Source organism: Triturus cristatus, chromosome 12 (genome assembly GCF_964204655.1).
Source record: "Triturus cristatus chromosome 12, aTriCri1.1, whole genome shotgun sequence".
Classification (NCBI taxonomy): Eukaryota; Metazoa; Chordata; class Amphibia; order Caudata; family Salamandridae; genus Triturus; species Triturus cristatus.
In genome coordinates, this window is record NC_140595.1 from 98,459,318 (window position 1) to 98,482,440 (window position 23,123).

Sequence of the window (23,123 nt, forward strand, 5' to 3'; positions counted from 1 at the left end):
GGACGCTGCCAAAGCCTTTGGTTCTATACAGTGGGAGTATATGTTTATGGCGATGCACTATCATTCCTGCGGTGGTTCCGCTAACTATACACAGATCCAGTGGCACGGATATGACTCAAAGGCACTGTTTCGGCTTCAGTCCAGATAGGCAGGGGGACAAGACAGGGATGCCCTCTGTCGCCAATATTATTTGACCTCGCGTTCGAGCCACTGGCATGTATGATTAGACAGAGATACACAGCGGCTACATTACGGTTTAGGCAGCGCCCACTTGTCATATCATTATATGCAGATGATATGGTGTTATATGAAGGAGACCCGGAGGAACAACTTGTGCCTCTCATCCGTGAATATATTAAATATAAATGGTATTCAGGCTTATGTATTAAATGGGACAAATCCACAGTTTTCCCCCTCATGCCAACCACTGAGCCTCGCGCTCTGGAGTTCCCACTTGAGTGGTGTGAATAACCTGTTAAATACTTTAGGATATGGGTACATGGAGACCCGGAAGTGGCCATTAGGCAGAATTATGGGTTGGCAATTACACAATTGGAGGGGATAGTGGCTAGATGGGCGAGACTGCCATTGTCACTAGCAGATAGAATAGCAATAATGAAAATGGTTATACTGCCTCGCTTTCTATATATGTTTTTGAACATCCCTATTCTCTTGACAAATGCGTTTTTCCATACCATTAAAACCTGAATTATTAAATTGGCCTGGGTGGGGAAACAACCATGCTGCAACTGGGATACATTAACAAAGCCCTATGAGTGGGGGGGATTTGAAGCACTGGATGGATAAGTTACTTACCTGTAATCCTAGTTCTCTTCCAGGGGTATCCTCATCAAAGTCATAAGCACTGAATATTCCCGCCCATGTGCGGGGACCCCGGAAATAATAAAATTATATATGTAAAAAACATACATATAAACAGCTCTGTATATGTATAAACATATATCATTTTTTCCCAAGCAAATGCAGCCCCTATAATAGGCTAGACAATGTATATATAAATATCCAATAAAACATATAGGTATAATAATACACCTAAATCTCTTTTTTTTTTTAATGAGGTAAACACTCATAAGAAAGAAAAGAGAACACTGTGAGAAACACAGATCCACAAAACATTGTTAGCCTGCAGGCTGCATTGCAATACAATACCATAGAGACTGAAAAGCCTTGTACAGGTAAAAACTGGCACCGTGCCTTTAAGGCAGCCCTGACTCCAATATCCCATCATGCCTCAGGGGTGACAGTTGGGTCAGTTGTTCTTTGCGGGACCGTAGTCCTAAACACAAAGATGTACATGTTCCATGTGAAATAATACACTCCTCTCATTTGCCTGGGGAGGCGGGTGGGTTGCTTATGACTTTGATGAGGATACCCCTGGAAGAGAACTAGGATTACAGGTAAGTAACTTATCCTTCTCTTCCTGGGGATCCTCATCAATAGTCATAAGCACTGAATAGAATATCAAGACCACCTTCCACCTGCAGGCAAATGAAAAATTTACTATACATGGAGTAAGAAAGTCATGAAACCACTTAAGTATTGAACAGATTCCTCAAGGAGGCTTGTCCTACTTGAGTATCTGCTCTGGTGTCCGAATCCAGACAATAATGTCTGGTAAAGGTATGGGCAGATCTCCAAGTGGCTGCTTTGCAGATCTCGGAGAGTGGGACATTATGGAGAAAAGCAGCTGTAGCAGCTTTCCCTCTTGTAGAATGCGCTTTAGGGCGCGCCATCAACGGCTTCTGAGCCAGTTGGTAGGCCAATTTAATACTTGATACAATCCACCTAGCAATGGAACGTTTGGATGCAGCAAAACCTGTGCGGACAGCACCATAGTTCACAAACAATTGGTCAGATTTCCTGACAGCCTTAGTCCTATCTAAGTAGAATTTTAGGACCCGCTTAACATCCAAAGAGTGCAACGCCCTCTCCGCTGGCGAAGAGGGGTTGGGAAAAAAGGTTGGTAAAGAGATAGCTTGAGTGACATGAAAGTCTGACACCACCTTTGGTAAAAAAGATGGACGAGTTCTCATCACTACCCTATTAAGATGAAACATCGTGTAGGGTTCTTTAGAACAAAGGGCTTGTAATTCACTCACCCTCCGTGCTGAAGTGATAGCTACTAAAAAAGCTGTTTTCCATGTAAGGTGCTGTAAGGTAGCTTTATGTATGGGCTCGAAAGGTGAACTCATGAGCTTTGAAAGAACCAAGTTAATCTCCCAAGAAGGTGAGGGAGGCCTTACTGGGGGATAAACTTTTTTGAGCACCTGCAAAAAATCCTTCACCACCTGCAGCTTAAAGAAAGACTGTTGCGATGGGGAGCGCCTATACGCCGTAATGGCCGCTAGGTGAACTTTGATGGATGAAAATTTCAACCCCGCTCTCGCTAAGTATAGAAGATAGGGCAAGATTACATCCTCTTGACATTTTGTAGGATCATACTGATGTTGACAACACCATATATAAAACCTCTTCCACTTACAGAAGTAAGAGTGTCTTGTCGAAGGCCTCCTGGCTTCCTTCAGTATGGACATACACTCCTGGGGAAGGTTCAAATGACCATACTGGAGGACTTCAGGAGCCATGCAGTTAAGCTCAGCGAGGGAAGGCTGGGATGGTAAATCTTCCCCTGCATCTTGGTTAACAAGTCCGGCCTGCACGGCAGTCGCTTGTGATGTCGGATCGACATGTGGAGGAGATCCGTGTACCACCACTGCCTCGGCCAGTCCGGTGCTATGAGGATCATTTTGGTAGACAAATTCTGCAGCTTGGTCACCACCTTGGGGATTAGTGGGAGAGGCGGAAAAGCGTACACAAATGTCATTGACCAATCGATCAAAAGGGCATTCCCTATGGATCCTGGCCGATGGTATCTTGAGGCGAAGCCTCGGCATTTTGTGTTGTACTCGTCCGCGAAGAGATCTATTTGCGGACGCCCCCACTCCCCGAAGATGTCTTCGAGCACCTCGTCGTTGAGTACCCAGTCCTCGGTCTCTTGAAAATGACGACTGAGCAAGTCCGCTTGAACGTTGAGTTGTCCTGGCAGGTGCACCGCCTTTATCGAGATGTTCCTTGCTAGGATCCAGTGCCACAGGGACTGAGCTTCCAGCGAAAGCGTCCTGGACCGAGTACCCCCCTGCTTGTTCAGGTAGTACATTGTGGTGGTATTGTCCGTCTGTACTAGAATGGGACTCGTCCTGATGGCGGGCAGGAACGCCTTGAGGGCTAGGTGGACTGCCCTGAGCTCCAGCATGTTGATGTGGTACAACTGCTCGCTGCTGGACCACCGCCCCTGGGTTTGTAGTGATCCGAAGTGCGCACCCCAACCTTGAAGAGATGCGTCGGTGATCAACGTCTGAGTTGGGGGTTCTTGATGGAAGAGAATCCCCCCCTGTAGATTGAGTGGCTTCAACCACCACTTGACTGACTGTCTGGCCGCTGAGGAAAGGCACACTTTCTTCCCACCGGGAATTCCTCTGGTCCCATTTGTCCTCGAGATCTTGTTGGAGAGGACGCATCCTCAATCTGGCATTGGGCACTAGGAAAATGCAGGATGCCATGGCCCCTAGCAGAGACGAGATTTGTCTTGCCGTAGACAGATTGTTGGATATAATCTGCTTGCCTTTGAGGATAATGGATGACTGTCTCTCCTCCGAAGGAAACACTTTTCCTACTGCGGAGTCTATAGTGGCACCCAGGTAGTGAATTCTTTGTGTTGGCGAGAAGGTGGATTTCTTGACATTCACCCTGAGCCCCAATCTGTGACACAAATTCAGGGAAAGAGTCAGCTGCGAGAGAACACTCTGAGCCGATGGACCTTTTATCAGCCAATCGTCGAGATAGGGATAGACGAAGACTCCTGCGCGCCTCAGCGCAGCCGCTACGACTGCCATGCATTTTGTAAATACTCGAGGAGCTGACTTCAGGCCAAATGGTAGAACCTTGAACTGATAGTGAGAGGTCCCCACCACAAACCTGAGAAACTTTCGATGATACTGTAGGATGGGAATATGAAAATATGCGTCCTGCAGGTCTAGCGAACACATCCAATCGCCTCTCCGGAGAAGAGGATATATTTGGTGGAGCGCCAGCATACAACATTTTTCTCTTTTGATGTGTTTGTTCAGTATTCGCAAGTCCAAGATGGGTCTGAACTCTGCTTTTTCGCTCCTTTTTTGAATCAGAAAATATCTGGAGTAAACTCCTCTCCCTCTTTGCGCTCTGGGCACTCTTTCTATTGCGGATTTGAGCAGAAGAGTTGCCACCTCTTCTCTTAGCCTCTTGAGATGTTGAGAGGATGGCACAGGGTGGATCGAGGGAGGTTGACTCCGGAAACGAAGCGAGTATCCATGTCGCAGTATATTTAGAACCCACTTGTCTTTTGTGATGGATTGCCACTCTGGAAGATGGTGTGCAATACTTCCTCCCACCGGAGCGGTGGACAGCATCAGAGGAAGCAGTCCCTCATTGCTTTCCTGGAGCCTTGTTTCCAGAGTTAGATTGACGGTTGTTTCCACGTCCCCTAGATGGTCTGCGGGACTGGTATTGCTGCTTCTTTTGCCCTTGTTGGTCCTGATTTTTCTGCCACTGAGGGGTTTGAACCCTCTGTTGGTAGTTACACCTATCGTTCTCCCTACGGCGACAAAACTCTTTTCGTTTTTCTAGCCCCTAGCCCCACGGCTTTCATGGTCTCAAGCTCTGCCTTCATGCGAGCCATTTCTTCATCCGCATGAGACCCGAAAAGCGAACTTCCAGAGAAAGGCAGATTCAGTATTCTTGTTTGAGCTTCAGAGCTGTCAACCTTAGCCACGAGGATCTTCTAGCTGTAATCCCATGGGCATACGAATGAGCTGCCAGGGGATCCTCACCAACGTTGCTCCATCCGCTGCTGCACTTATTACTTGGTTCGAGACCAGACTGCCCTCCTGTAGAATCTCTTCGAAGTCCTTTCTATCCTCTGAAGGAACTTTATCTATAAATCTCTGGAGGGAGTCCCACAGTGACCCGTCGTAGCGCCCCAGAAGCGCTGAGGCACTGGCTACCTTCAGGCTAGAGGATGCCGAGCCACATACTCTTCTCCCCCAAGAGTCTTGAGATTTACTGTCTTTATCTGGTGGCACTGTGGATGACCCAGCCACTGCATGAGTTTTTCTGGCAGCGGCAGTGATTACTGAATCCGGTGGCGGATCTGACTTGAGAAATATAGGATCCTCAGGAGCCGGACTATACTTTTTAAGAATCCTCGCCGGCGCAGATCTGATAGACACTGGCGTGAGGAAGATGTCCATTACCGGTTGCAGCAAACCAGGGACTAAAGGCAAAAGTGGTCGAGATGCTGTTCGCTCATGAAGGGTTTCAAAAATGACAGAGGAGGTGGTCTCTTGAACTGGCATTGGAATGTTTAATTTCGACGCTCCTCTGCACAACACTTCTTGGAAGGTGCTAATGTCATCCACCGGCGACACTCTAGGAGGTGGTGTATCTGAGAGTGTGGGCGAATAATCCCTTCTGGACGAACGGCTTGACGGAGATTATGTGGGGGACCGACGCCGCCTTCTCCCCGATCTGATCGATTCCCTTCTGCGAGTGGAGGATCTGGATCGCCTTCGTGGCGTACGAGAACGACGTTGGTATTCTCTTTCTCGAGAACGTGATCTTACTGCTCTCGACGGTAGAGTTACGTCTCTCAACCTCGCCAAGTAAGCATTAACTGCCTGAATCATGGAAGTGTCCTGCGGTATCTCCCTAGTAGGACTTTGAGTCAGAGCATTATCTTCTCCTTGAGAGCTATGCTCCACTGGAGGAGCTGGAGATAAACCCAAAACCTCCGGCGATCCGGACCTAGATCTCGAACCATCGGATGCTGAAGGTGAAATCGAGATAGGACGCGGTGAATCGTGCTCAGATGTGGTATATACCAGCTTATGTGGAGATTTGCGTCCCGATACTGGCTTGAAAGTCAGACGTATGTGTGACGTTTCCTGTTCCACCGCAGAGGAACGTCTCGGCGGCGATAGGCCTATCACCGGAGACCTGGATCTTGACACCAAGTGGGTAATTGGCGATTTGTCCTGCCTCGACGTCAAGAGCCTTGTCGTCGACGGAGGACGTGATCTGGATGGAGGCCTAGACCCCGACGGGGAATGTCGCCTCGACGTCGCTGTCTTCTCCAAAGCATTGGAGACCTGTGAGGACGGAGGCACCTGACTTGACGTCTATCCCGACGAAGGCGCATGCCTCGACGTCGAGTCCGACGGAGGGCCCTGCCTCGACGTCGGTCTTGACGGAGGCGCCCGTCTCGACGTCGAATGTTCCGACGATGACTGTCTCGACGTCGTAAGTATATCCGCCGACGGTCGGTTCTTCCTCGACGGCGAACCTGGAGTCGACGACGATCTTGGTCTCGACGTCACTGTAGACTTCGAAGTCGAACGCCTACGATCTACATGCGGCGTCGACTTTTCTCTTGTTGATTTCGACGTCGAACGATGTCTTTCTCTTGACGTCGAGCGATGTCTTCTTGACGTCGAACGATGACGACGTTCCTTCGACGCCGATGGATTCTTTGACGTCGAAGTTGCCGACGACTAACGCATCCGCTTCGCCGCCAGATCTGGAGTCGACGTTGATTTTCTTTTCGAAGCACGACTCCCCCTGGACTCCTCACCTCTCAGCGACGATCCCGCCGCTGGAGTCTTCGACGCCGAGCCCGACGCCGATGGAGAGCAAACAGGGACCAGCTGCTTCGACGTCGACCGCTCTGACAGGCCATAAAGCCTAATCCTCTCTCTCTCCTTCAAAGTTCGTTTTGAAAGGTCTTTGCAATGACGGCATGACGCCGGAGAGTGAGATTCTGGCAGACAGACGATACACACCGCATGTGTGTCTGAAGAGGCCTTCTTTTTGCCACAGGATGGACAAGGCATGAATAAAGAAGGCATTTTTCTAACAGAAAAAAATGTTGAAATTAGTCAGAAAACACAGGGTATACGCTTCCTCCACAGATATTAACAAGAGGAAGCCAAAAAAATTACTATAAAAGTAACAATTCTTGACTGAAAAGTCAAAAAGAAGAGAGCTGAAATCCAGGGTCCTGACTGAAGGAGCCAGAAAGAACAACTGACCCAACTGTCACCCCTGAGGCATGATGGGATATTGGAGTCAGGGCTGCCTTAAAGGCACGGTGCCAGTTTTTACCTGTACAAGGCTTTTCAGTCTCTATGGTATTGTATTGCAATGCAGCCTGCAGGCTAACAATGTTTTGTGGATCTGTGTTTCTCAAAATGTTCTCTTTTCTTTCTTATGAGTGTTTACCTCATTAAAAAAAAAAAAAAAAAGAGATTTAGGTGTATTATTATACCTATATGTTTTATTGGATATTTATATATATACATTGTCTAGCCTATTATGGGGGCTGCATTTTCTTGGGAAAAAATGATATATGTTTATACATATACAGAGCTGTTTATATGTATGTTTTTTACATATGAACAAATGTTACTTACCTGTAAACTGTGGTTCTCCAGTATTGGTGTCTTTCATAGATTCACATGCTTGAATATTCCCCGTCATCGAAGTGGGAGTCCCACGGTATATATAAAAAGCAATAAGTATCATGTATATATACATATACACATACCTAACCACATAAGAGTATATACATACCCAAATAAACATATATATATAGTTCAAATAACATATCAAGTTAAAAATACCATAGGATAGCATTGAGACATAGGAAAGCATAGAGAAAAAGAATCACTTTGCTAACATATCACTGTCACTTTATAGTCCAAACTCCAGCCAATCAGGCGCTAGCACCCTCTAGAACCTTCTCCTCAGAGGCTCAGGCCCTCAGATTTTCGAGCACGAGAGTGACCATAGAGCCGAAAGAGGAGAAGAGAGCCTCTGAGGGGAGGAGGGTGGGTCGCATGTGAATCTATGAAAGACACCAATACTGGAGAACCACAGTTTACAGGTAAGTAACATTTGTTCTTCTCCAGTATTTGGGGTGTCTTTCATAGATTCACATGCTTGAATAGAATAGTAAGCAGTAAACAGTATTCGGCTGACCAAGCCGTATTGATATTGCATGTAATACAAACAATGTATTTAAAGCGCAATAATAATAATAATACCCCAGGAGGAGGGAAGTAGCAGAGGCTCACCTTATTTAAACAGATTTCGTAGAACTGCCTGTCCCACAGCCGTGTCTGCTTCGTTAATGGATTCCAGACAGTAGTGCTTCGTAAACGTGTGCCTGCTGGACCACGTAGCTGCCCGGCATATTTGATGGATGGGCACACCAGCGAACAGGGCAGTGGAAGATGACATAGCCCTCGTTGAATGGGCTCTCACTCCCGAAGACAGAGGCTTACCAGCCTTTTGATGGCAAAAAGAGATTGCTGATGAAACCCAACGGGCAATAGTAGGTTTGGTGACAGATTGTCCTTTGCAAGCACGCCCGTAGGCCACAAACAACTGGTCAGATTTGCGAAAGGATTGAGTCCTGCTAATGTAGAATTTTAAACATCTCTTCAAGTCCAGAGAGTGTAAGCTTTGCTCCGCCGGGGTTTGTGGATGCGGGAAAAAAGTCTTTAAGAGCACTGGTTCGTTAAGATGGAAATCGGATGGCACTTTAGGTATAAAAACCGGATTAGTGCGGAGGATGACACAATCCGATCTGAATTGAAGGAACGGAGGCTTTATTGTAAAAGCGTGAATGTCACTGACTCTGCGGGAAGAGGTCAGAGCAAGGAGGAGGGCCACTTTCCAAGTTAAAAATTTGACATCCACTGAGTGGATAGGTTCGAAGGGCGCCTTCATAAGCTGAGCCAGCACGATGTTCAGGCGCCACGTGGGTGGAGGACGCCGAATGGGCGGGAACATGCGGAAGAGACCCTTGAAAAATTGTTGTATGACTCTGGATGAATAGAGAGAGGACGAGCCATCTTGTCGGAAGCGAGATATTGCCGCTAGAAAGACCTTTAAGGTAGAGTGCGATAATCCAGACTGCGCTAGTTGTAGGAAGAACGGCAGAATGTGTTCTGGAGGAGCGTGCACAGGATGAATGTGGGCAGAAGCACACCAATGACAAAATCGCTTCCATTTGAGCTTATACGTTTTCACTGTGGATGGAGCTCTTGCCTTAGCTAACACCTCCCTGCAGGCTGGAGGAATGTTCAAATGAGCAAATTCAAGGTGCTCAGGTTCCAAGCCGACAAGCTGAGAGATCTGGGATTCGGATGGCATATCCGACCATCGTTCATTGTGAGCAGATCCGGCTTCAGGTGGAGAAGGATGGGCTCGCGTTGGGATAGGAGAAGCAACTCCGAAAACCATGCCTGCCGAGGCCACCGTGGAGCTATTAGAAGTACATGGCACGGTTGTTGTCTCATCTTCCGCAGCACTCGTGGAATTAACGGAATCGGCGGAGAAGCGTACGCAAATATCCCGTACCAATTGATCGAAAGGGCATTTCCGCACGACCCTTCGTGGGGAAACCAGCTTGCGTAGGACTGGCATTTTGCATTCTGCGGGGTTGCGAAGAGGTCGATTGTCGGGTGACCCCAAAGGTTGAAGACGAATTCCAGCGTCGGTTGATGTAACTCCCACTCGTGGGTTGATGATGCTGACCGACTGAGTGCATCCGCCAGAGTATTGGAAATGCCGGGCAGATGAATTGCTTGTAACGTCATCTGATGGAGTATGGCCCAACTCCAAATCCTCTGCGCCAGACGGGAGAGCAGTGGAGATCTTGTCCCGCCCTGTTTGTTCAGGTAGTGCATGCACGTGGTGTTGTCCGTCTGAATGAGGACTGACTTCCCTTGGAATTGCAGGCGGAAGGATTTCAACGCCAAGAAAATGGCCATCAGTTCCAGTCTGTTGATGTGCCAGCAACGCTGAGCCGCTGACCATAGGCCCTTGACGGATAGATCTTGAAAATGTGCGCCCCAACCCTCCATGGATGCGTCCGTGGTAAGGACGAGTTCTGGGGTTGACGACAGAAAGGATGTTCCTGCTGCGATGTTGGCAGGACAAGTCCACCAATGCAGCGCTTGAGCCATGCGGGGTGACACCACGACCTGATCGTTGAAGGAACCGGAAACCTGGCGCCACTGCTTGTCTAACTCCTCTTGGATGATGCGACTTTTTAGTCTGCAGAGAGGGATCAAAGCGATGCATGAGGACGCCATTCCCAGAAAGGATTTTAATATGCGGACTGAAACTGACTGCTTTGCTGCGATGGAGCTCGCAAGCTGTTGAATCCGTTCCTGACGTTCTGCTGAAGCGAAGGCCATGGTTGTGCTCGTATTGATACAAGCGCCGAGAAAAGTCTTGCACGTAGTCGGCGTGAGTTGAGATTTTTGTACATTGATCGACAACCCCAGGGACTGAAACAGATCGAGACAGCGCTGGGTATCGAGGGCCGCCTGGTGAGAGGATTGAGCTTTGATGAGGCAATCGCCCAGGTAGGGGTATATCTGAATACCCTCTTGTCGTAAGTGAGCCACCACCGGGGCTAGGAATTTTGTAAAGACCCGCGGAGCTGAGCAGAGTCCGAAGGGTAGGACTTTGAATTGGTAGTCCCTGTGGCCCACTCGAAACCGTAGGTATTTCCTGTGGCGCGGTAGAATGGGCACATGGAAATATCGTTGTCATGTAATCCTCCTGAGAAAAGAATTGGAGGATGTCCTTCAATGTGAGCATCCGAAAGGACTGAGTCTTGAGAAATTTGTTGAGCAATCTGAGATCGAGGATCGGACGCCATTCCCCTGATTTCTTTAGTATGAGGAAAAAACGGGAATAGAATCCCAACCCTCTTTGATATTTCGGAACCACTTCGATGGCACCCTTGTTTAACATTATTTGGATTTGTTTGAAAAGTTCTCTGAGATGGGCGGGTGGTGGCCCGGATGGAGGTGTGCGTGGAGGAACCTTCACAAACTCTAGGGCGTGGCCCCTTGAAATTATATCCAGGACCCAGCGGTCCGAAGTGATTAAGGACCAGGTTGAAAAGAACTGGGAGATTTTTCCTCCAACAAGAACTAGAGGACAACTGGGAAAAGGAAGTTCTTTCCGTACAGAGTCACTGCTTCTTGGTTGAATTTCCTCTGTAATTCGACTTTCCTCTGTATGACTTGCTAGTTTGCTGTCTGTAGGACTGCTGCGGTTGTGAATAGTACCGCTGTTGCCCCTGATTGTACGAGCGGTATTGGGACGAGGAGCCACGAAAGGATGATGATGAGGAGGTGCCGCGGCCGCGCGCACCTCGAAAGGGCTGCTTCTTAAACTGTAGAGTGCCGAGGGAACGAGCCGTATCCGTATCCTTTTTAATGGTTTGCAAGGCATCTTCTACATGCTGGCCGAATAATGACTCCCCGTCATATGGCATGTCCAAAATCTTAGCCTGGACCTCTTGCCGAAAAGAGGTTGACCGAAGCCAGCCCTGTCTTCTTAGGACGGCTGCTCCCGCCAATTGGCGAAAACCGGTGGATGCGATGTCAACAGAGCAGTCAATGATCTCGGATGACGCCCTTTCTCCCTCTTGCAGGATTTTCTGAGCTTCCGCTCTTGAATCCTCCGGTATAAGTTTGACCAATGCAGCCATGTCCGACCACATCTGTCTATCATAACGGCCGAGGATAGCCAAGGAATTCGCAGCCCGGACCGTTGTTGACGCCATGGTTGAAAACTTTTTGCCTATAGCATCCAGGCGACGGCCGTCGCGGTCCGGAGGCGCCGACATTGGAGATGATGGATTCTTGGAGCGGCGCTGTGCCGCTTGTGTGATCACTGAGTCCGGCTTAGGTTGAGACACCAAGCAGGCTGGGGAAGAATCCGGAGCTTTATATTTTTTCTCCAGGCGTGGGAGCACCGCCGGAATAGAATTAGGTGTCTTCATTAATTTTAGGCCTTCATTCCATATGAAGTCTATGATTGGCACAGCTCGTACTTGTTTCTGAGGCTGGGACTTGAAGTCATATAAGAAACAGTCCTCTTCCCTAACCACCATGGGAAGGTGAAAGCGTTGTGCTGCTCTCTCCATCAGCTGATGGAACCCTGTTATGTCGACAGGTGGCGAGTTGACTGGTGACCTTGGCGGTGATGCGGGCGAATTGATTTGGTAATCATCCCAGTCCGCCATAGTGTCGTCCTCTGGGAGCTCGCCGTCTTCCGTATCCGGATTGTCCATATTATCATCCTCTGCATTGAAAGGCAGTGCAGGTGTGGAGGGCGTGGGTATCGTTGGCAATATAGGAGGTGGAACCTCAGATGGCGCTTCACGTGGAGTATTTTGAGGGGATGCTGGAAAACGACGATTATAGTCTTCCAACATATACTGGAGGTTGGAAACAAGCTGCACAGGAAGCTGCATCATAGGAACCGGAGCAGAGGTATTTTGCTCTTCTTCCTGTTCATAAAATTCATCCTCCTCAGACTCTTGGCATTTTATATGGAGCTCCGAAGGACTATGAGCATCCCGAAAAAGAGACTGATCGCCTTCATCCGAATCGTCCTCATCCCCTGAGGGAAATAGTTGACGAGGTGGCCGTGGTCCAGGTGGTAACATAACTGGGTCTAGCATGGCCTTACGACGAAGCATTAAGGAGCTGTCCACAGACCCCGGTGCTGGTGTTGACATTGGCACCAATGGCATTGTCGCAAAATTTGACCCTACCGTCGTCGAGGCGACCGTCGACGAAGCAATCGTCGACGGAGCTGCCGTCGACGAGGTTGTTGCCGTCGACGGGACTGTCGTCGACGGGGTGGCTGCCGTCGACGGGGTGGCTGCCGTCGACGGTGTGGCTGTCGTCGACGGTGTGGCTGTCGTCGACGAGGCTGTCGTCGACGAGGCTGTCGTCGACGAGGAAGATTTCCTCTTCTTCTTTTTACCCATCGTCGACGGAGTTGTGGACGTCGACGGAAGCGCCAGCTTCCCAGTCGTCGACGAAGAAGTGAGTGGTATCGTCGACGAGACAGTTCTAAGAGACACACATACTATCGTCGACGGAGAAGACGTCGACGAAGTCAGTGTCATCGACGAAGGATATCTACTCGATACCGTCGTCACCGTCGTCGACGAGGCTGATGAAGTAGCCGATCTCGTCGACGGAGGGGCCGTTGACGGGCCCGTCGACGGTTTTGAAAGTTTCTGACTGGAAACATGTGCTGACGGAGTCACAGACGCCTGAGAGCTACGTCTCGGGGGCGCAGACGTGGAGACAGAGACTTTGCCTGTAGACACTTCCTCAAGGTGAAGTCTCTTCTTTTTCAGAAAAGGAGATGGCAAGTCCTGGACACTTCCACGCTTTGAGGAGACTCCTGTTTTGACAGAGGCTACACTTTCCACCTCAGAAAGTGGGTTGTCTGTGTCCTTTAGTTTTTGAAGCCATATTAAAAGGCGACCTTCTCTATCTTTCAAAGTTTTGTGAGAGAAAGTTCTGCAGATCTTACAATTAGCCACCTTATGATCAGGATACAGACAATAAATACATTTCTCATGGGGATCCTCAGAGAAAAGTCTTGACTTTCCGCAAGATGAACAAGGACGGAAAAGAGATTTCTTACTTGCAGACAGGATGAGAGATAAAAAACCTCAAACCAGATGAAGAACTGAGCAGAGCTCAGGGAGACTCCCTTCACACGACGTGCGGTAGAAAATCTGAGGGCCTGAGCCTCTGAGGAGAAGGTTCTAGAGGGTGCTAGCGCCTGATTGGCTGGAGTTTGGACTATAAAGTGACAGTGATATGTTAGCAAAGTGATTCTTTTTCTCTATGCTTTCCTATGTCTCAATGCTATCCTATGGTATTTTTAACTTGATATGTTATTTGAACTATATATATATGTTTATTTGGGTATGTATATACTCTTATGTGGTTAGGTATGTGTATATGTATATATACATGATACTTATTGCTTTTTATATATACCGTGGGACTCCCACTTCGACGACGGGGAATATTCAAGCATGTGAATCTATGAAAGACACCCCAAATACTGGAGAAATAATGTTATTATTTCCGGGGTCCCCGCACATGGGCGGGAATATTCAGTGCTTATGACTTTGATGAGGATCCCCTGGAAGAGAACTATACCTCTACTATCTATGTGCACTATCTGGTGCGCTGTTTACCACACTTAGCGATAGAGACAGATGACGCCCACCCAATCTCACTTAGGGCAATCCTCACATATGACCGTGTGGAGATCCCACGATTGGAAATAACCATACATAGTACTTCAAAGGCCTGGCATAAATGGAGTGTGAGAGCGAATAAGACCCCAATGTATGCACTGGCGCTGCCCTTACAATGCCACCCAGCAATCTCTGTTACACAGGCACCAACCATGTTAACTAAGGTGGGGCTGACAACCCGGGGAGATCTGTACAGGAAGGGCAGTTTTGAACGCTATTGGCATTCGAGTCAACACATCTCCGCACCCCGATGACATTTGTATGTATGAGATTACGGGTGGCTTTCAGAACTCTATACTAGAGCTTCCCAGAAGAGCCTGCGGCACTGGGGGCGTTGCAGACGATGGTAATAAATAGTTCAGATAGAGAGCTCATAACACGATTATATAACACTTTGCAAAAAGAAGGGCCGAATAGTTTGACAGCACTGATGAACGGTGGAATGCAGTGCTTGATACACCACTCTCGCAGGAGGATTGGGAGACCTTCTGTGCACTCTCGGGTAGGCTTACAGCCAACTGTAATTTAATATTTATACACTTTGAATATTTACAGCAAATATATTATACTCCCTTACAATTGTACAAATACTGTCTCAGAGTTAGCTCTCAAAATATTAGATGTGGGGAAATAGAGGCAGGCTATATGCATCTAGCGTGATCATGTGTGTTAATATATCAATTTTGGGAACAGGTAACGAGGGTACTGACAGACATGGTAATGGAAAGAGTGAATTGTACACCCCAGATCTGCCTGCTGGGATTGGTTAAATCCTTGCAAGAATGCAATCGGAAACTGATGACAAATACCGCACTACTGGCCAAACGACGTGTGGCCATGAACCTTGGGGGAAAAATCTGTACCTAAGTTGGAGCAATGGCTACGAGATATAGTGTATTGCAGAGATCAACTGGACATATATGTGGAGGAGCTTCCTGCTGGCTCTAGACCCAAGAATATATAGGTATCGGTCACAGTCTACTGAATGTCGAATTCGTATGTATTAAAGTCATGAAGCCTACTAGGTTATTTAGCGGGGCCTTGTTACATTGGTTTTGCAATGTGAAGGTATCTGGGAATTTACTCACTGTTATATGAAAGGATGCCTAAATGTACCAATAGTTGACATGATGTACTGTAATCAGGCTACATTGTTGCATGTATTGTGTTGGAACTGACAAAATGAACAATAAATAAACAAACAAACAAAAATATGAGCAGTCATACGTCACTGGAATCGTGGAATGAAGGTGCTGTAGAGAGCTTCAATTTTTACCAGGGATACTGCTTTATCACATTAAATAAGCACACAATAGCATTTGACTGAGAATATGCTTCGGGCTAAGCTCAGCGTAGCCATTCACTGGCCAACACCCAGAGGCCCAAAGATGGCGCTGGAAGAAGAAACCCAGTTTAGCGCCACTAAAATCCATAAAAGGGGTAAAGAAGGCATAGAGACCATCATCCTCAGTGCTCTCGCTGTGACCTTCCGAATTCCTTTTGAATTCCCTATGGAGCACTGTATTACTGCAGCTGCCCTGATGAGAAGTACAGAGTGTGCTAGGTTTGTGATAAACAAGCCTATGCCTGGCTGTCAGAACCCTGGTCTAGAATTTGCCTTGCTGTCTATGTGGCTCCTGTCATTCGCTGCTCTCTTGATCGAATCCATCAGCAGCAGATTATTTTCCATCCTTTTACCCATTTACAGAAGAGGATAGAGCATCTATGAAGGGCAAGTTAGTGTCAAAGTCCTCAAGAAGGAAGAAATCGGAACCGCAACAGCTTCAAGTCTTATTTCTGATAAGTTAGACTGCCAAAGACCTGTCTTTTTGCACAATAAAAACAACTCTAGATTGTTCCTGGCTGGCAAGGGTGGTACCTGTACCATAGTGGGCTCTGAATGTTGTACATACATCCCCAATACCTCTGTGTTCTAAGAAAACAGACAACCCATTAGAAAGTCTTAAGGGGCTAAATAAAAAAAACACAATTGGATTGCATGGATGGTAGTAGTATTTGGTGCTGGCTAAGAGGTATTTTTAGTGAAATGGTAATGAAGATTTCAGAGCTCTTGTTATTCCCATTTTTTGTTGGTCACTTATATCTTCATGCGAATTTGTACATGCATCATTTATTGTCTCAACAGCAATAAAGGCTCTGCCCATTACTTTCCACTGACCACTCCTGAAGACGATGCTAACGAAGGAAGTAACCATTGAACTCTCATTGGAAAATTTGAAGGTGATAACTTCAAAGATTAAATGCACAGATTCATGGCAAGAAATCTGCTTTAGTTTTGCATCAAAAGATGCAAAAGGGAGAACATTGTGAATATATGCAATTTTTGTTCAAGTATATAGCAAATAGCTGATGCCATGTTGTTTTGCATGAAGCCATTTTGCATGCCATGCCACACTAGGACACTTGGGTTGTCTCACTTCTGACGTGCACAGGTCTCATTTTCACGTCTGGCACAGCGAAGCAAGTATTCTTAATGAAACAATCTCATTGGCTGAAACCCCTGCTGCTACAGCTATTCTCAAGGTCTTTTTGCACTCTGATAAAGAGAAAAGAAAGAACCTGCTAGCACCATTATCTAAAGTTGTGGTGTCTGTTGCGTACCTTCCTTCGATACACATTGTGAAGAAAATTTACAAGAGCTGGGGAAATTTGGAGAGAGGCTAGCATGATAGGTTCATCAGCTTAGAGAGGCAAAGCTCAGTTGCTCTTTGCTGTGATATCACTAGTTTTCTTATTTTTGAAAAATAAATGTGTCAGACTTCAATTAGACTTGTAGCTGCTTTTCTAACACAGGTGGAATTAAATTCCTCCAAATGTTTTTCGAAAGCTCCTTCTAACCGGATCCCAAAAGTGGGCACATTTGATAAAGCCTGGAAGCACTCAAGCAAAGGTTTTGCATTCACCCAATTGAGGTTCAGTCCAATTCTAATTACAGCAGACCTATCAAGAGGTCATGATCTGTTAAGTGTCCCTTAGAAAGACAGATTCCCTTCTGAGAAGCAGGCGTGTCAGACTGTCTAACAGAGTAACTGCCATTCTAGCTCTTGTTGTATCTGCTAAGAACATCTGTTAGGGCTGTCCCAAGCCATCATGCTTCCTTTAGAATTTGATGCGCTCACCAACCATGTTACTAGAATCCTTGAGTGTCATGTGTAGTGCCAAGAATTTCATTTGAGTCAGTTGGGAGTGGTCTTTCCTGTGACTAGTTGGTGCTTTGCTGATCTACATCTAAAACGTATTAAACTGCTTAAAGACTCCCCTGATGTGTACTCTACATCTTCTATTGAGCTCCACATTAGCCAAAACACTTTTGAGAGGACAGAGAAGTCATCAACACCCCAGATATTGCAGAAACCACAAAGGAGGGTTGATGTGGTATTGGTTCTATTGAACATAAAAATCTTAAAGATAGCTTAAGACCTTCAAGAAACATTGGAATCTGGGGAAAACTGGTAAGGACCCCAAGTTACTAATGCCAGTTAGAAGCTGAACATTAAATGATTGTCACGTACATTGAGGATGAGTCTGTTTCACTTTATCTAGAGCTGTGTTTGGGGTTGCAATCAACTTCATTGAGACATTAAGGTTTTTGGCCTCCTGTACTCAAGCCTAATAGGTGATAGACTCTCTCCACATCAGACATTGTGGGTGCTACCAGTCCAAACTCTGCAGCAGGGTGACAATGGAGCTGCCTACAAGCGGGTTTTCTACACTTCTTCATTGGTAGCATGAGATTGCCATTGACTATTTAGGTAGTCGCGAGGCTCCGGCCACTGTATCTCTGAAAGCACTGCTCTGATATGCTCAGGATCAGAAGTTTAGCAATGCTTCGCTACGGCCGCTTCGGACTGCGGCCATGCGTTACCGATACGCACAATTAGGTATCCTGATCAACTGAAGCAAAAAAAGAACTGAAATTAATAGGACAGAAACAGTATCATGCACCGGGTGACTCTGAAGAAAAAATATCAATGGGAGATTAGCAATTTAATCATGCGCTAAGCTGGTAATCAAAGATATGTACATACATGAAATTATAACACTTTTTCGCAGCACCGCAGGCCAGAGCCACATGGGTAAACCCAATGTCAAATGTATTGTGCTTTTGGCATGAAATCAACGTATGAAGCGGCATCCCCGGCCAGTGTTGTGAAACACAGGCGGTGCGCAGACTATCACTCCCACACACTCACTTTGCTCCTTTACACGGTGCGACAGGTATCAGCCCAATGCCAATGGAACGTTCTTGCACATATACGCACTCAGCACCCTAAAGATTTGCCACTGGCACCCAGCAAGTTAATGGATAACACCCTGCAGACTCCATGGCCCGAACCTGCCTCCACCCTCTAGATGAAGGAAGTGGCCGTTAGGTGCCACTCGGGTTATTTACAACCACCTGCTATGCCTTCCCAAGTAATGAGTCGGTCAGACAGTAGAGAATATAAGCAAGCATTTTATTAGCAATAATCTGCAAAGGAGTCCAATCTGACCGGCACCCTAAAATATCTGCCGAGGGACTGGCTCCCCAACAGTCTGCAACACATAATCATTCCTCCAAGAACCTCTAACCACGCCCACAGTGGAACGTTACTGGCTCAGGCCGAACTTGAACAAAGCAGGCACAGAAGGATGGGCTACCACCTGCCAGATGGGTACATACTATCAGTGTTTCAATGTTGCTGGTCTGAGGCTCAGCGTCTTCTAACGTGGGAGCAAAGTTACACACAAAAATAGGAATGTGAGGGCAGAATGGCCTATTCAGAGGTGTTTTTCTTCAAGAATGGAACAACCAACAGGATACATGGTAATTTGGTGAGAAATGGAATGCAATAGAATTGATGACCAGGGAACAGGGGGATGGGCAAAACTATTCTTTCCAGTGTCTTTCAGAGAGCCATCAATGGCAGGCTCCTATTGTTCATCTGGCGTAGGCGCTGTTGAGCACCGGTGGTGGAGCTACTTGTCTAGCTCTTTCTGGAAAAATCCTCTTCACTCAGGACAGGGCACCCTCCCTTCTTGGAGGACACCCTCCACTAATCCTGTCCAGTGTCCAGGCCAGTGCACCAATCTCTTTTTCCCTACTCTATCGCTGGCACCTTAGACAGGGTACCTGCACCCTATTCTTCATCCATGAAGTCCATCCCTACTAATACAACTTTCCCTCTGGTGCAGTCCTTCCGCCGGGGCGCAAATTGTGCCTTAATACTCGGGGCTCGCGAAAGGGGGGGGGGCGATTTTTCAAGGAAAAATGGGATCAGACTCAAGAGGACCAGGGGGCAGAGACTCAAACACAGGCGAGCCCACAGGCTTGGCTCAATGGGCTAGGACTCGAGCACAGGTGGACAAACAGGCTGGGGCTCCTGGATAGCCCCTCTCTCTGTTTTTCGGTGGTACTGCCTCGTCCAGCACTTCTTTGCTCTGCAGCTCAATCATATTCATGGATGTTCCATAACTAGCAGCCAGGCTGTGCATCACGTCCGGGGCCCCTCTTTCTATGACTGCAGGGTGTCCCGGACCTATAAGTGGGTAGAATGCAAAGTTTTAATTAACTGGCAAGGATAAAACATTATACAATCAATTGTTTTCTCTCCCAACACCAAGTAGTGGGAGTAAGTCTTAATTCATTTGCTAAGCTCTGAAAGAACAATCCGGACATACTTGTAATCATTGCATCTGTCCATTCCTATATTATTCATCTGAAGAACCTCAAAAGGGAATTTCAAGGCAATATATATATATTTTTTTTTTTTTCTCGTCTTAGCAAGCTTGTGTTCAATAAGTCAAAGAGATCACGACACAGCTTCTACCTTGTGAATCTTCGCTGCTGTGCAGGTCTGCAGACACCTCTAGAATTATTTTTCCAAGGAAGCCAACATAAATATTGCATTTGTAACCATGCTCTCAAGTTATAGTTGTGGCAGGAAAATTTAAATTGCTAATTTAACAGAGATACTGATTATATAAATAACTGAAAAATTAAGCATAATTGTAAGAAACTAGCTCTATATATACTGCACCAAAGTAAGGTACAGTGTGTAGAGTCCAAGGGTCTCCAAAGGTTTGGCAGAGGTTAAAGTTAGATAGAACCTTACTCTCTAAAGTGGTAGCTTGGTCGACCAGTAAGGCAGTATCAGAGGACAGTGTAAAGCATTTGATGTACACACGCACTCAGCAAATGGTCTCACACACTCAAGAACTGAACTCTAGGCCAATTGTTTTGTATAAAAAAAATATACTGTTTTATTTCTAGAACCAAGCAAGCCTGGTACAGGTAAGCATAAAATACATTGCAGTAGTAATGTACTTGTTTGAACACAGTTCAGAATTGCAGTATAACTTGTACTGATTTTGGTTACAGTTTTAAGAAAGCAGTTTGCAACACATTGCAGGTATAGCACATTCAATTGAATGGGGCTTTTTAAGTAAAATGCAGTTAATTACTTTTCAGATTACTTTTGTTACCACAGGACTGGATCCTAGATTCAGCCCTGGAACATTTCCTGAAAACAGGTGAGTAAATGCATTTTGGTTTAAGGTACGATTTTAAAGGCATATTATTGCATTTCAAAAGTTGACACTTTGAAACTTTTTCACATAGAATCACCAATGTTAACCTACGGGAGGAAATTCACTTAGAAGGTAAGTTAGGCTATTGTTACTTTTTCTTACTCAGTGCTGGGTGCTGGATCCTGGATTCAGCACTGGGACATTTCCTGAAAACAGTTCAGAAAATGCGTCTTGGTTGATCGGCTGATTTTCAAGGAATATTTGCAGTTTTCAAAAGTCGACACTTGGAAACTTTTTGGGAGAAAAAGTATCAATGTTTTCCTATGAGGAAAAATGAGTTACCGTTTCAAGGTAAGTAATTGGTCTTTTGAGTTAGGGTTCTGGGGTTCGACTCAGAGGTCTCCCAGGGTCAGTGATGCACTGCTGTTGCACCCCCAGTGGCACTAGGGCGGCCGGGTGCAGAGTGTTGAGATCTAATGTTATCCTATGGAGGGTAGGGGGGCTCCGGTTGGTGGCTGCTGGCAAGAAAACCACAGGGTGGTGGGAGCAAAGCTCCTAGGGTTAAGCTCAGGGCAAGTTGGGGACCAAGTTAGCACCAAAGGGGCACCTTCAGAGGCGCTAGGGCAGCCGGGTGCAGGGTGCAGTTTTGAGGTCGGGTGCCCTGTGGAGTTCAATGGAGATTCTCCGGGACAAAGAAACACTGCAGGCTCGGGGACGAAGATCTTCCAGGAGTGACCACCACTTCGAGGGGTAAGTTGGGATGTAGAGGGATGGTTAGGCACCACTGGGTTGGGCACACAAGGCCGTGGGGTGAAGACGGGTGCCTTTGGACGTCTCATTTTCTTACCCGCTCTGGTTGCGGTAAGGGCGGGGGGGGGGGGTCTCCTGGATTAAGGCTGCAGGCGTCATCTGGAGGCTTGAGGCAGGTCAGGGTTTGCCAGATCTCGAGTCAGGATCGCTGGGGGGACCTCCTCGTAGTGTTTGTTCACTCAAACACAGGCCGGGCTCGGCGGGTGCAGAGTGTGCTGGATTCGCGGTTTCTGGCTGGCACCAGAAGCGGCAGTTCAAACGCGTCCGGTGTTCACGGGAGAAGCTGCTTGGAAAGTGAATGCAGGCAGGTCCTCCGGGGTTTTTGAGGTTGTTGGCCGCTGGACACACCGGCGTTTCGCAGGAGCAGGTTCGAGGGGAGACAGGCCTGTAGGGCTGGGGCCAAGTCAGTGGGCGTCGTCCTCTTGTTAGCTCTGCACGGCTTCTCGTCCTTCTTTTCTTGTGGTTGCTGGATCTGAGGAAGGAAGGTTCAGGGTGCCCCTAAATACTAAATGGAGGGGCGTTACAGGTAGGTAAAGGGCAGGGACCAATGGGTTCCTTCTCTGGGGTGGGTACACCCCCTATTCTGCCACTCTTCAGTGGGAGTGGGGGCAGGAGCCTGTCCCTGGTTGGCTGGGTCCCCCCATACTCAAGATGGCGGGGACTCGAGGTTGTGCTTCACCTCGCCTCCCCTACCTTAGGGGTGGAGTTGGCAGAGGTGGGCACACCTCTCTTCCTCACTTCGTTTTTCCCGCTGAGTCTCCCGCCCAAAGTGGGGGGGGGGGGGTAGAACCGGTGGGGACTAGTTGGAGTACAGCAAGTGGTCTGGAGAGTCTCACAAAGGTGGTATGCCTTTAAAGATTCTCCTTCGTGAACCCTGCCCATCCTGGGGGAGGAGACTTGGCACCTCGTCCCAGGATGTGCATTGTTTCAGGCCCCCAAGAGCAGCAGGCTCTCGACACAGGTGTCCAGAAACATGTCTGGTGGTGGCAGCCTGCGCAGCCACTCAGCAGGTCACTGGTTGTTGTTCGTCGTTCAGGGGGCATCTCTAAGATGCCCTCTGTGGTGCATTTTACATTAAATCCCACACTGGCATCAGTGTGGGTTTAATGTGCTGAGAAGTTTGATACCAAACTTCCCAGTCTTCAGTGCAGTCATTATGGTGCTGTGGAGTTCGTAATGACAACCTCCCAGCACCATATACTCTTAATGGCAGCACTGCACTTACAGGGCCCAGGAATGGACCTGGGCACTGTAGGGGTACAGGGCTCATGCACCTGTACCCTCACCACTGGCATAGGGCACCCAGCTAAAGGGGTGACTGATGTATGCCAGGGCAGTGGTTTGTGGGCATGGCACACAGGGATGTGTGCCATGACGTCCCTTTGTTTTGTTCTGCACCCAGACACTCAGCCTACAAAGGCAGTGTGTGTGTGTGTGTGTGTGTGTGTGTCAGGGTACAGGGCCTCTAAGGTTGGCACAGTAAGTGATGCAGTCCTTAGGGGCCTTCACTGGTCACAGTGCCCTGGGTACCCATGGTACCATTTACCAGGGGCTGACATAT

At 47.5% G+C, this 23,123-nt stretch overlaps 1 long non-coding RNA gene across 1 annotated transcript in view; it reads right to left on the reverse strand.

Annotated features, from left to right (window-relative positions):
* Nucleotides 1-18,680: 18,680 nt before the first annotated feature.
* LOC146772724 (uncharacterized) overlaps nucleotides 18,681-23,123 on the reverse strand; it is a 52,684-nt gene continuing 48,241 nt past the window's right edge. The window contains exon 3 of the long non-coding RNA XR_014972121.1: nucleotides 18,681-19,761. This is a non-coding gene — a long non-coding RNA (uncharacterized LOC146772724). The remainder of the gene's footprint in view (nucleotides 19,762-23,123) is intronic.